At 40.7% G+C, this 11,904-nt stretch overlaps 1 long non-coding RNA gene across 1 annotated transcript; it reads right to left on the bottom strand.

Moving 5' to 3' along the window:
• Positions 1–2,911: 2,911 nt before the first annotated feature.
• Positions 2,912–9,135, bottom strand: LOC147998586 (uncharacterized). Its single transcript, XR_015646001.1, has 5 exons — positions 9,006–9,135; positions 7,290–7,400; positions 5,168–5,346; positions 4,829–4,953; positions 2,912–3,915 (listed from the first exon to the last, which is right to left on the bottom strand). It is a non-coding gene; the product is annotated as an uncharacterized LOC147998586 (long non-coding RNA).
• Between the last annotated feature and the right edge of the window lie 2,769 nt (positions 9,136–11,904).

Here is an 11,904-nt window from a genome sequence, read left to right as displayed (position 1 = left end):
TACGTTGACAGTTCTAACCAACTGACAGATGCTCTCTCAGATTTTAGAGAGAGTGCAGAGAGAGGCCGAGGAGTAGACTGCATGGTCTACTGGACACAGTTCTAGCTCAGGAGGCCACTGCGAAATGGCAGGTCACATGCTCTGTGGATGTCAGTATCTGGAGTCAGAGGATGTGCTGGTTGCTAGGGAGGCCATGTAAGGTGGCTAAGCTGATACTGTAGAGGTTATGGAGTACTTCCCAGAGGATGTAGAGTCTAAGACTTGGGGGTTCAAAGCTAGAAGGAACCAGTAACATGAGAAAGCAACGGGACTGGAATGTCTGCTTTCCAAGCACAGGAGTGTTTCCAGATAAAGTGGTGAGACAGTGATTTCCCAAAAGCTTGCTGTAGGGCCAGCAAATGGCTCAGGGGGGAAATGATCTTGCTGTACAAGCCTGACAACCTAGGTTCTGTCCCTGGAGCATGAAAGGACTACCACTTGCCCCAAACTGCCCTCTGTATGCCCCAAACCATACATAGCCTATCATGGGGATCTACAAATGCACATGATCTCTCTCTCTCTCTCTCTCTCTCTCTCTCTCTCTCTCTCTCTCTCTCTCTTCTCTCTCTCTCTCTCTCTCTCTCTCTCTCTCTCTCTCTCTCTCTCTCTCACACACACACACACACACACACACACAATGATAAAACAAAATCTTGTCATAGCGAAAGGGCCCAAGAAGAGGAATCCCTCAAGTCCCAAGCAGTGGGACCTGTGCATCCCAGCACTGATTTTACAGTTATTCCAACCATTGCCCTTCTTCCTTTTCCTTTCTTTTGCAAACGATCATGACAGGTATTGTAAAACAACAGCTGACACCCACCTAGGGGGTGTGATGTGCTCCCACTCCAAAGCCTATTCAAGGCAAAAGGACTGCAGTGATGACTCATGTCCCCTGAGTCACTGCTCAGCCTGTGTTTATGCAACCAATAAAACAGCTTATCCATTTTCTCACAGTCACACTGCCCCTCCGTTCCCTTCGAATCTACACGGACTGTAAGTGCCAAGTGATTGATTTCATGCCTCCAGGCTTTTCCTGACATCTTAGATTAGTGAAGCCGCAACTGCCTGAGAATAAGAAATTCTTGGCAAGCAAAGTTTTCAAATATTGACATAAACCAAAGCCGTAGCCATCAAAATACATTGATTCCCCCAGCAGATCCCCGGGCTGATGCTTGGGTGGTGTGAACTGGCTTTTATTCTTGTCACACTGTTCCTTAAATACTAGAGTGTGTGTGTGTGTGTGTGTGTGTGTGTGTGTGTGTGTGTGTGTGTGTTTGCAGGACAGTGTGAATTTCATTTGCCATTACATAATTCTTGCTTTACCAACTGAAACTTCTTTTTGACATGTGGGTGTTCTGTTCACTATCAAAGGCACTCTAGAATAGGGAGGGGCGAAATGATGATACATATGTGTCAGTTGAGGTTGTGGGATCCAGTTTATAATGGTTGTGTATTTTCTCATATTCTTGCAATCATATGACACTTGTGCATTTTTTAGAAGGATAAGGAAGACCAGGAGGCAGGAAGAGAGAAACAGTGGTCTGTTTGCTGCACCTGATTTGGTTCTGGTGGAGAGCCTATATCTGGTAATTCTGGACACTGTGGAGTGTATCTGGATTGAGGGCTGTCTAGTCTGTGTTTGTTCACAAAAGCTGAATTGCGTTGACTTCATGCCTTCTGCACGTTTTTTGTATGTTAGCAATACTGGCATTTTATCACCTCTACTGAAAAACTTGCTCCATGTAAGCAAAGTCTGCATCTCCTTCATAATTGAAGCATGCCGTCTGACACAGAGTGAACTTGCAATGTCCACTTTTAGAATGAAGAGTCTATCTGAAAGTCTATGGGAAGGATACCCACTGATCTCAAATACCAGGCTAGCCTACTTGTTGTGTGTGATGGGTGATTGCTTAAATTATCTAGTCCTCTACTTAAATAAGATGTGTAAAATGGAAAGAGGATAAAGCTCAGCACTAGAGTTCCTATGTACTATGCATACTACATGGCATATATTCTCCGAGATACACCCTCACACATAGACACATTTGTGTATACATGTGTGCACACATGCACAGTCACAAACACACACATGCATGCATATTCACACCTAAGCAGGCACATGCATACAAACAGGCAGACACACACACATGTACATGCACATTCAGGCATACTCACACACACACACGCACAGACACACATGCATATCCACACATATCCATACAAAACACACAGGAACACATATACATGTATGTGTACAACCTCATACACATAAACACATGCACAGATATGCAAATACATTATGCACACATATATACCCACATGCATGTGTACACATATTCAAACATACAGAGTTACAGTCATGCATATAAACTCAATTATACACACAAAACTACATTCAGGTATGTACACATGCACATATTTGAACACATATGCACACACATGCACATAAGCACATGTATGCACACATGCATACACATACAAACATGAACACACATGCACCAACATGCTTTTCAAACCTGAGGCAAGAACATGATGAGACGGAAAGAATTCTCAGCTACACACTACATGCTGTGTTTGGGTCAGTATGGCAACGTACAAAAACCTTTTTGTGCATAGGAACAATACTGAAGTTGACTAAATAAATTATTTATGTATGTGTGTTCATACACACATATATTGACATATATGAATATATGTATGACAGTAATAATCAAAAAGACCATGGGTTTGTAATGGAAGGACATTGGAGAAGTTTGAGCTTGGCAAAGAGGTAGACAATGCATAGATAGTGTAGGCTCATGTATGAGTCTAAAATACATTTAAAAGCATTAATTGTAATCCTTTAGGAGAAACAACTACTGCACCAAGACATACTATACTACAAGTTTTTTGTTTATTTAGTGATATGTGTGTGTTTGTGCCATGGCACACATGTGGAGGTCAGAGGGCAATTTTCAGGTGTCAGTGCCCTCCTTTAGCCCTTGGAACCCAGAGCTTGAACTCAGGTCCTCAGAGTTGGCTGAAAGTCCCCTTACTCACTGAATCATCCAACCATCCAGAACAGCACGTATTACAAAAATGGCCCAAATAAATAGAGAAAAAAAAACATTTTATGGTGCATTTAGACTTAAGTCCCAACTTTCTTGTCTGGCTTCAATTTTCCTTCCCTAGTTTCTCCTGATGTGCTGCCAACATAGTATCTTACGATTTTTTTTAGATTGGTTCACACTTTACACTGGAATTCTCTCACCACCACGTCCTCATTTTCTGGTTAACAGATAGTTTTTACATTCTTGCCTATATTTAAAATACCCCTTTCATCACTGGCCTATTAGTCACCCCTCTCTGTCCCCTATGATGCTGCCACACTTTCCTTTCTGCACTGGCCAAATTCCTTTATGAGTCTTTTCTGGTATGTATTAATACATATATCTTTTTTGCATTGATGGCATATTCTCACCTGTGGCTTTGGAATCAAATTCATATCTGGCTACACATAATTTATAGCTCTTAGAATTAATTAGTTAATTATAAGCATTGGATGGGTGAATAATCAAAGGGTAGCGAGGACAATCAGCTCTGATGTCTAACAGATGCTGGTTGATTCCCCATTTCTTCAATTTTCTACCGAAGTGGCGCATTGCTCAATGCTTGCTCCTCTTGAACTTCAGCGATGTCACCAGAACAGCACAAAGAATGAAAGCTCCATGCCTCTGCTTTCCATCACTGTAGTGAGCACAGTCAACTGACAAGGAGGAAACATCTATTTTGGTTGATGGTTTCAGGGGCCTCTGATCCTGGGTTGATGGGACCCTTTTTCATGGGTTCCTTTCCTTGGTGGCTCATGATGACGGCTGTTTGTTGTAGAGCTAGTCTCTTCACAGTCAGGATATAGGAGAGAGAAAAAGAGAGAGAGAGAGAGAGAGAGAGAGAGAGAGAGAGAGAGAGAGTCCTAATATTAAATTGCAATGTACACTTCGTATCAGATGTTTATGCATACTAAAATACATAGAAAGTCAACCTTATGCAATTCCAGATTCATATAAAGTAGCTTTTAGAAATGTATGGCACTGTTTGAATGGATATAAAACAAATACATTTTTTACTATTACATTACCAAACCTGTGATGTAAGTATTTTATCATTGTTTCAATATTTAGTACAATACAACAGATGTTCACATTGTTTAACAGCTTTGAAAGATCATGATGCTGGCACGGCTGGTTCTCCTTCTGTATTGTCAAGTGGGAGCATCCTTTGATTAAGTTTACATAGGAAGATTATGATTGCATGACAAAGAAATGTGGGTTTATTTATTGCCCTTCTTGTACCCAAATTTACACAGATAATTGAATGTGCCATTCATATTAAAGGTGCTTCTAAAAGCATTTTCAAAAGTGCATTTTTCATGCATGAATATCCTATAGATTTACACAGTGCAACTCAATTTCATAGAGAATGACGATGCTATGAAAAATATAAACTTGCTTAACATGAATTTTTTCCCTGCTAATTTTGAATCAGGATAATAAGAATCCTAGCTTCTTTTGTTCCAATAAGTAATTGACCAAAAGGTGAGGGCATTAGGATGACTTGGGATATCCTAAGGATAATAATCTTTTTTACCATCCTTCTTCCTTTACTTGACATTTCCTTCATCTTTAAGATGTCGGTGTCACACATGGAAGTTGTACCCAAAACATAAGTAATTATTATGTCCCAGAATACTCTGATTGACACAACACAACACATATTGCCATGAGCCCATGTGTTAATGTGATAAGAATACCTGGCATGAACCCGGATGTGGCATGGTTCTCATTCTCCAAGTTCCTAGGTTCATGGTTAATTGACTTTATTGTCCTTGAGCTTGTGGTAAGGCAGATTATGGAAGGGAACATGAAGAGGGCAAAGCTGCTCATTTCATGGTTGCCAGGCACCAAAGAAAAAGACAAAGGTGATCATTCGAGTATCTCCATTAAGGTCACACCCTCAATATTCTTGGTTCCTTTCCCTGATCTTTACCTCTTCAGGCTATAGTACCTCCTGATTGGGCTACAGTCTAGTAGCCAATTGTTCAGCACACAGCTTCCCGGAGTTATTAAAGTTCTTGACCCGTGACACTCACCCATTGTGTTGACACGATTCAATTCTCCATCCCCACAGAAAGAGTTCTTCTCAGAGCATTTACATTGATCAGGAGGTGACTCACAGAGGAGAAGAAGAAGAGTGCACAGATCACACATTGGGCAGTTCACAACTGCCTATAACTCTAACACCAAGGAATCAGATATTGTCTTCTGCCCTCTGTAGCATAATACAGTTTTGAATATACATGTGAACATCATCAAAAACAACCAGAAAAGGAATATAGATCCAAGTCCACTTAGATTTATAACTGTAATTGGATTATGTAAGAAGATATCCAAACTACTGTTGGATTCTACACTGAATTATATCTCAGTTTCAAAACCTTTACTATACATGTCTATTGTAACGTTCAAGAGATGTCATTGTTAATATAAGAGGTATAGTAAAGACATGAATTTCATGGGAGCCCTGCCATGTTTTATTAATGGTTTCAAGAAGCAGAGAAAGATAACATAGCTTATCATATGAGTTCCACTCTAAGCAAAGAGCTACCATGGTCTCAGTCTCTGTCATCAGTAGTTTTCACTCAAAGAGTAACTACGGAATACACTAGAAACGTTGACGCCTCATCTCATTTTTATAGTAGTTATGAAGAATTTAATAAAAATGTATTTCTGTATTCTGAGGTAGGAATGCTAGTACATATATTCCTAAAAATATAGCAGTAGCCATAGAGACATAGAGATACAGAGGTCAGGTCCATTTCTGACATTCACTAATGTGAAGCCAAGTCAGATGCTTCTAGTCTCTGGCTGTTTTTCTCATCATACCTTTCTTTATTGTTTCCAAAATATGGTAAGACAGTTAGGCACAGAGAAGGAAGGAGGAAGGGAGGGAGGAAAGGAAGGAAGGATGGAGGTGAGGAAAGAGGGAAGGAGAAAGAAGAAATGAAATAAGATGAGAAGAGAAGAGAAGAGAAGAGAAGAGAAGAGAAGAGAAGAGAAGAGAAGATGTTGTGGTTTGCCCTGAAGTTATCTGTATTTTGATGCTAATTCCACTGCCCCAAGGATAGCTGCCTAGTCAAGGACTCAGAACTCAGGTTACTTCACCAGAACCACCTCTCCATTGAATTTGTAAAGTACAGGTGAGGGGCAGGTACAGGGTAGAAGGAGGCCTGTCATTGGAGGAGAAGAAAGGATGGGCAGGAGAGAAGTTTGAAGGAAGAGGAGGAGACTAAGGGAGAGAGGAAGAGACAGGAGGGAGAGAGGGGAGAAGCCATGGCAGGACAAGATGGCAGGCGATGTTAAGATTCTGCTCTGTGTATTTACAGGTTGTTATTAATGTTCTCAAGGGATGGATAGTACCGGGCTTTGTATGTTTAAGTGGGCAATTATATCTTACCAATTCGATCTAAGATTACTGTGTTGTGTGTTCTTTTATGTGAGGGTTTGAGTGTAAGAAAGTGTGCGGCTGGGCTGTGTTTCCACCAAGATATCTAGCAGATATCTGGGCACCACGGCATGGGCCTAGCAGGGTAAAAGACAACTACTCTTTTTATTTTTATATTTTTCCAACAACAAGAAAAGACCCAAGGAAACCAAAAACACTTTAAAAAAAACCAATGTTCCAAAGTCATACTTTTTAATCTTCATATTAAATTTAAGAACAAAACAAACCCAATGGGTCACACGAAACAATGAGAACATGCAGACTTGTAACCATGTTGGATAGTGAGGACAGCAACTTCCTTTCTGACATCATTCAAAATGTCTTCATCACGTAACATAGCTCCGCTGTGTTTGGCTGTGAAACTGCAGATCGGTCTGGATGAAGTCAATGACAACAGAGGAGATCACACTCTGTAAGTAGCCTGTCTCCTCGCACTGCTGATTCCTTTCATTGGAAAGCAGGAATGGTGTGTGTGTGTGCGTGTGTGCGTGCGTGCATGCGTGTGCGTTCACGCGCACACGCATGCACACACTGACCTATGTTGCAGGTCTACAAGACAAGAGCTTGTAGAGGTCTAAAAGGAGGAGACAAGGTCTATGAGGAGACAAGTATTTCACTCCACCTTGTCTTTTGAGGCAGATCTCCTACTTGAAACCAAAGTCTACAGTTGTACCTGGACTACCCTCCTGCAAGCCCACAGATTCACTTACCTCAACTTGGCTACACAGACACACATTTGTTGTGTCTACCTTTTGAAAAATGTGATCATTGTATATCTGGAATCCATCCTCAGGCTTGTACAGCGTGTGCTGAATCATCACCTAAAACAATATTTCAATCATGTGTTCTTTTCCAAGAAGTCTTTGCTCATACCTACATCTTGGAGTGCTGTGCCTATACATTACTTTATCAAATTACTGAATTTTTTCCTACTTTCTATAGACTTTATACCAAGGGCTTGTGTGTGTAAGAGAGGGAAATCTATCTTCATTATTCTACTTGTGAATATTCAGCTTTCTCAGCATCTTTTACTCCCCCCCCCCGCCCCCGAGGGAGATTGGTCTGGCTAGCTTAACTCTTTGAAATTGCATTTGCAGGGATTAAAATGTTAGTATATCTGCTGTCTGACAGCCTTTGTGTATACATTATTGCATTCCCCTTACACATCAGCTCTCATTGTAGATGACTCCTATTTATTCCCAACCTGAAATGAATGCAGGCAGAATTATTTGATGTGACCAAATCTGTCATATTCCAAACAAAAGGTTCTTTGAAGAAGACTCCAATAGAAGACTTTGAAATACATTTCTTATATCTATTTTTAATCTAATTGATTTATTCAACATTCAGCTAACTTTTGATAACTCTTTTTATAGCTGAACTTTGAACAGATTTCTTATGGAAGAGAATGCTGGGTAACCCTGAGGCATTTCAAAAACAAAATAGGAGGCTGATGAGGTGGCTGGGCAGATCCACAAGCTCAGTGTCCCGAGTTGGATCTCTGATAGCCACATAATGATAGAAGGAGGGAACCAACTCCACAAAGTTGTCGTCTGAACTCTGTGCATTTCCATTGACGTGCCCACCAAGTCACATGCAAATCACACACTCCCACAAAAATTGGTATAAATAAACTGTTTCTAAAGCAAAACATGGATCTTGTAGGTATTAAAATTTTAGAGGAAGTTAGCAATGAGGACAGAACCAACAGTTACTTCTTCCTGATCCCCTTCAGAGAGAACTTCTGGGACACCAAGAACATGTAGAATTGGAAAGAGACAAAAACCTTGTAGGTACTGGCTTACACTCCAGGACTGGAGGAAGTAATTTGTATACTTGGACACTTTTCTTTATTTGTTCTTATAGTCATTATTAGCTGTTATTTTTGTGAAGAGGCTTATGTCTGAAAAATAAGACCCAGGGCTTCTCTATTTATTTTCAAATATCTCAAATTCACTTCATTAATTAGCTCTACTGTTATTTTAGAAGTTGATATTTTTTTAATTAAGTTTTAAACACAAGCATATAGTACCGGCGGAGGCCAGAAGAGGGCTTAAATTCCCCTGGAACTGGAGTTAACGCCCTGTTGTGAGCCGTCTCACGCAAGAGCTCCAAATACTAAGCTATCTCTCCATCCCACCAAATATTTGATTCTAAAAAGCATTCCTAATCATATCCTAAGCACTTCAGCTGAGACTGTCTAATCCGAGAAGACATGAGCGTAAAAGAGCCTCACTGACTGATGACTGAACGGCTAATTAATTCTTACTTCATTTCATTTTATAAGGAAATAAGGAGTCCCTGAAGATGTGAGCTTCGTACTTTGGAAAATAGCTTTTAAAACAGTATATGTAGTAAGACCACATTTTGACAGGAATCTGTTTTACTCAAGGCAGTGATTCTACGCACTGCTGGGCAACACTTACGATAGCTTTGCGGGTCCTGTGCTGTGAAGGTGGCAAGGTCAGGACCCTGCATGTGTCCTGTGCGAAGTCCAACGAATCCATTCAGTTTCCCCAGTCTCAACACATGTCCCCCAGGGGTTCGGCTTGTGTGCTCTGCTTTTCTTTATTTCTTGCATCACCAGATTAGGTGCAAACAAGCATTTCTCACTCACCCAAGGCAGTCCTCCAGCATCTTTCTACATTGTGACAATCGGGCTGAGGGCTGATAATGTGCCGGGAGCACCCGTTATTAAACTTCATGCCGGAACCACATGGTCAGAAATGAAAGCCACGGAGAGGCAAGCCAAGCTCACAACTCATTTCTCCCTTTAGTCCTGTGAATTTAATCTAAGTCATTGATGCAGGAAATACTTCTTACCAGAGTCATGAGCATGACCCATGCTGCAATAAACTGATATTTCCTTTCCATAGAGCTCTGGTCTCTGCTCAATAAGTTAGTGAGGATCCTAAGGCACTGGGGGTACTTGTGATATGGTAAAAATAAGGAGTTTATTTGGAAGCTCAAATTTATGTGTGACTGGAACAGATTCTATTATACCAAGTGAAACTAGAAATACAAATAAAACACACATAGGTGTGCATCAGTATTACCCAACTCAGACATAGGCCAGCAGGAATTAATTGGCACAATTTCTACAAGCTGGAGAGATGCTCTTGCAGAGGACCTAAGCTTGGTTAACGTCACCCACGTCAGATAGCTCATAGCTACTAAAACACTAGCTCCAGAGAATCTGCCAGCCTTTTCTTGGTTTCAGTGTGCATGAACACACACACACACACACACATACGCACACATACGCACACACGTACACACACATATACACACATACACACACATACGCACACACATACACACACATACACACACATATACACACATACACACACATACACACACACATACGCACACACATACAGACACACATAATTAAAAATTAAAATCTTAAAAGATTAAACACAATTAGTGTCAGGTTCTCATCTAATCCTTCCGACCACCAATCAATACATGGGTTTCTGCCTTATATACTTCCAATGACATTTCCCCCCTTTAAAAAAATAGTTTCCTTTTAAAAAGGAAAAGAAAGAGAGAAAATCAACAAGGAACTTCAGATATGCTGCGCATGTGCACTGAGTATCTGAATTCAGTTCCTAGAACTCACAACGGCTCACAAGTGCCAATAACTTCAGGTCCAGAAGATCCAGATCTATCTCCTGGCCTCTGCAGGTACCTGCAGTCGTGTGCATATATATTCTCACAGACACACAGACACACAGACACACAGACACACAGACACACAGACACACACACACACACACACACACAGAGAGAGAGAGAGAGAGACAGAGACAGAGACAGAGACAGAGACAGAGACAGGACAGAGAGGCAGAGAGAGAGAATCAAAAATAAATATTTAAATAAATAAAATAAGTACATGATATTGTACAACTAACTTTTCCTTTAGGCAAGCAAAACTAAATTAATTATCCCTATTTTGCTTTCTGAAGGATGTTGGATTGGTCTATTTTATACAGTAAGAGAGTGTATGTGTGTATTCATGTGTGTGTGTGTGTATGTTAATATGCATATGTATGTGCATGCTTGTAGAGGCCAGCGATTGGCATTGGATAGCCTCCTCAATGACTCCGCAACGTACGTGTTTGCAGAGGTTCTCAAACTTAACCTGGACCTGGCTTATTTAACCAGACTTCCTAACCAGTTTATGGATGATATTCGGATCAAGGGGACACACCTAGCGATAGTATATGCATGACATCAACAAATGCAGAAGGAAGAAAAATCGCATTATACCTTCTGTACTATTTTAGACTATACATTGGGGATTGAAATGCTCTGGTTGGGATGAAGACCCGCAGATGAATTGCGTCTCACGCATATTTTATTTTAACAGAGTTTATTTGTGTCCCAGAACAGAAACAAATAACAGGAAGAAATAATGGAAGCGGTTGCATTCATCTTCACAGAATCAACCTAACTTTTGATTCTAGTATTTTCTTCCCAGAGATATATTCATAATCAATTCTTCACTGAGCCTTCTAACACACTTTCAGGAAGTCATGGAGCACTAAATACTTATCATAATGTAATTCGAGGAGGATCCTTCTGCAGTGGAATTTAAATCACAGAGAACATCCCACTGCCAGGAGAGCAGACTTTTAGTGTTCTTTCTCCACAATACCTTCAGCAAGGGTAAAGTATTGGACGCGGAGTTTGTTCTTGGTGTCTCTTTGTTGGATAACTTCCCAAACTAATAAAAACTGGATTTCTTATCTTCTGTAAGCACATAATAACTCCCACCACTTTCCTGGTGGGGCCACTTTTTCATCATCAGTTCATTCCGTTGCAGTTTTATAGACCCAACGACTCTCTCCTACAGCACTGGTGAAGTGTTATCTTGTAATAAAGCACTTTCCTACCAGTGCCTTACGACAATGATCATTCACTGCTCATCTCCAGGGATGGATTCCTCGGTCCTGTTTCCACATGTAATGTCCCGTGATGTTTCTGCTTTGTCCCCTGACTTATGTGTTGCACATGCTATGTGCCATTCTCCAGTTTGTGAGGTCTCACTTGTCACAATCTAGTTTCTTGTGTCCTTTTAAAAAAATCTTTCTTCTTATATTTATTTATTTTATGGGTGTCGTATGCTGTCCATCTCTTCCAACACACAAGAAGGGGGTATCAGATCCCATTACAGATGGTTGTGAGCCACCATGTGGTTGCTGGGAATTGAACTCAGGACCTCTGAAGAGCAGCCAGTGGTCTTAACTGCTAAGCCAGCTCTCCAGCCCCTCTTGTGTTCTTTTTAACATTGAAAGTTTTGGTACAATCTTATCTTGT

Source organism: Rattus norvegicus, chromosome 20 (genome assembly GCF_021556685.1).
Source record: "Rattus norvegicus strain SHRSP/BbbUtx chromosome 20, alternate assembly SHRSP_T2T, whole genome shotgun sequence".
NCBI lineage: Eukaryota > Metazoa > Chordata > Mammalia > Rodentia > Muridae > Rattus > Rattus norvegicus.
The sequence above is the reverse complement of the archived record's forward strand: the minus strand, read 5'-3'. Positions and strand labels throughout refer to the sequence as shown.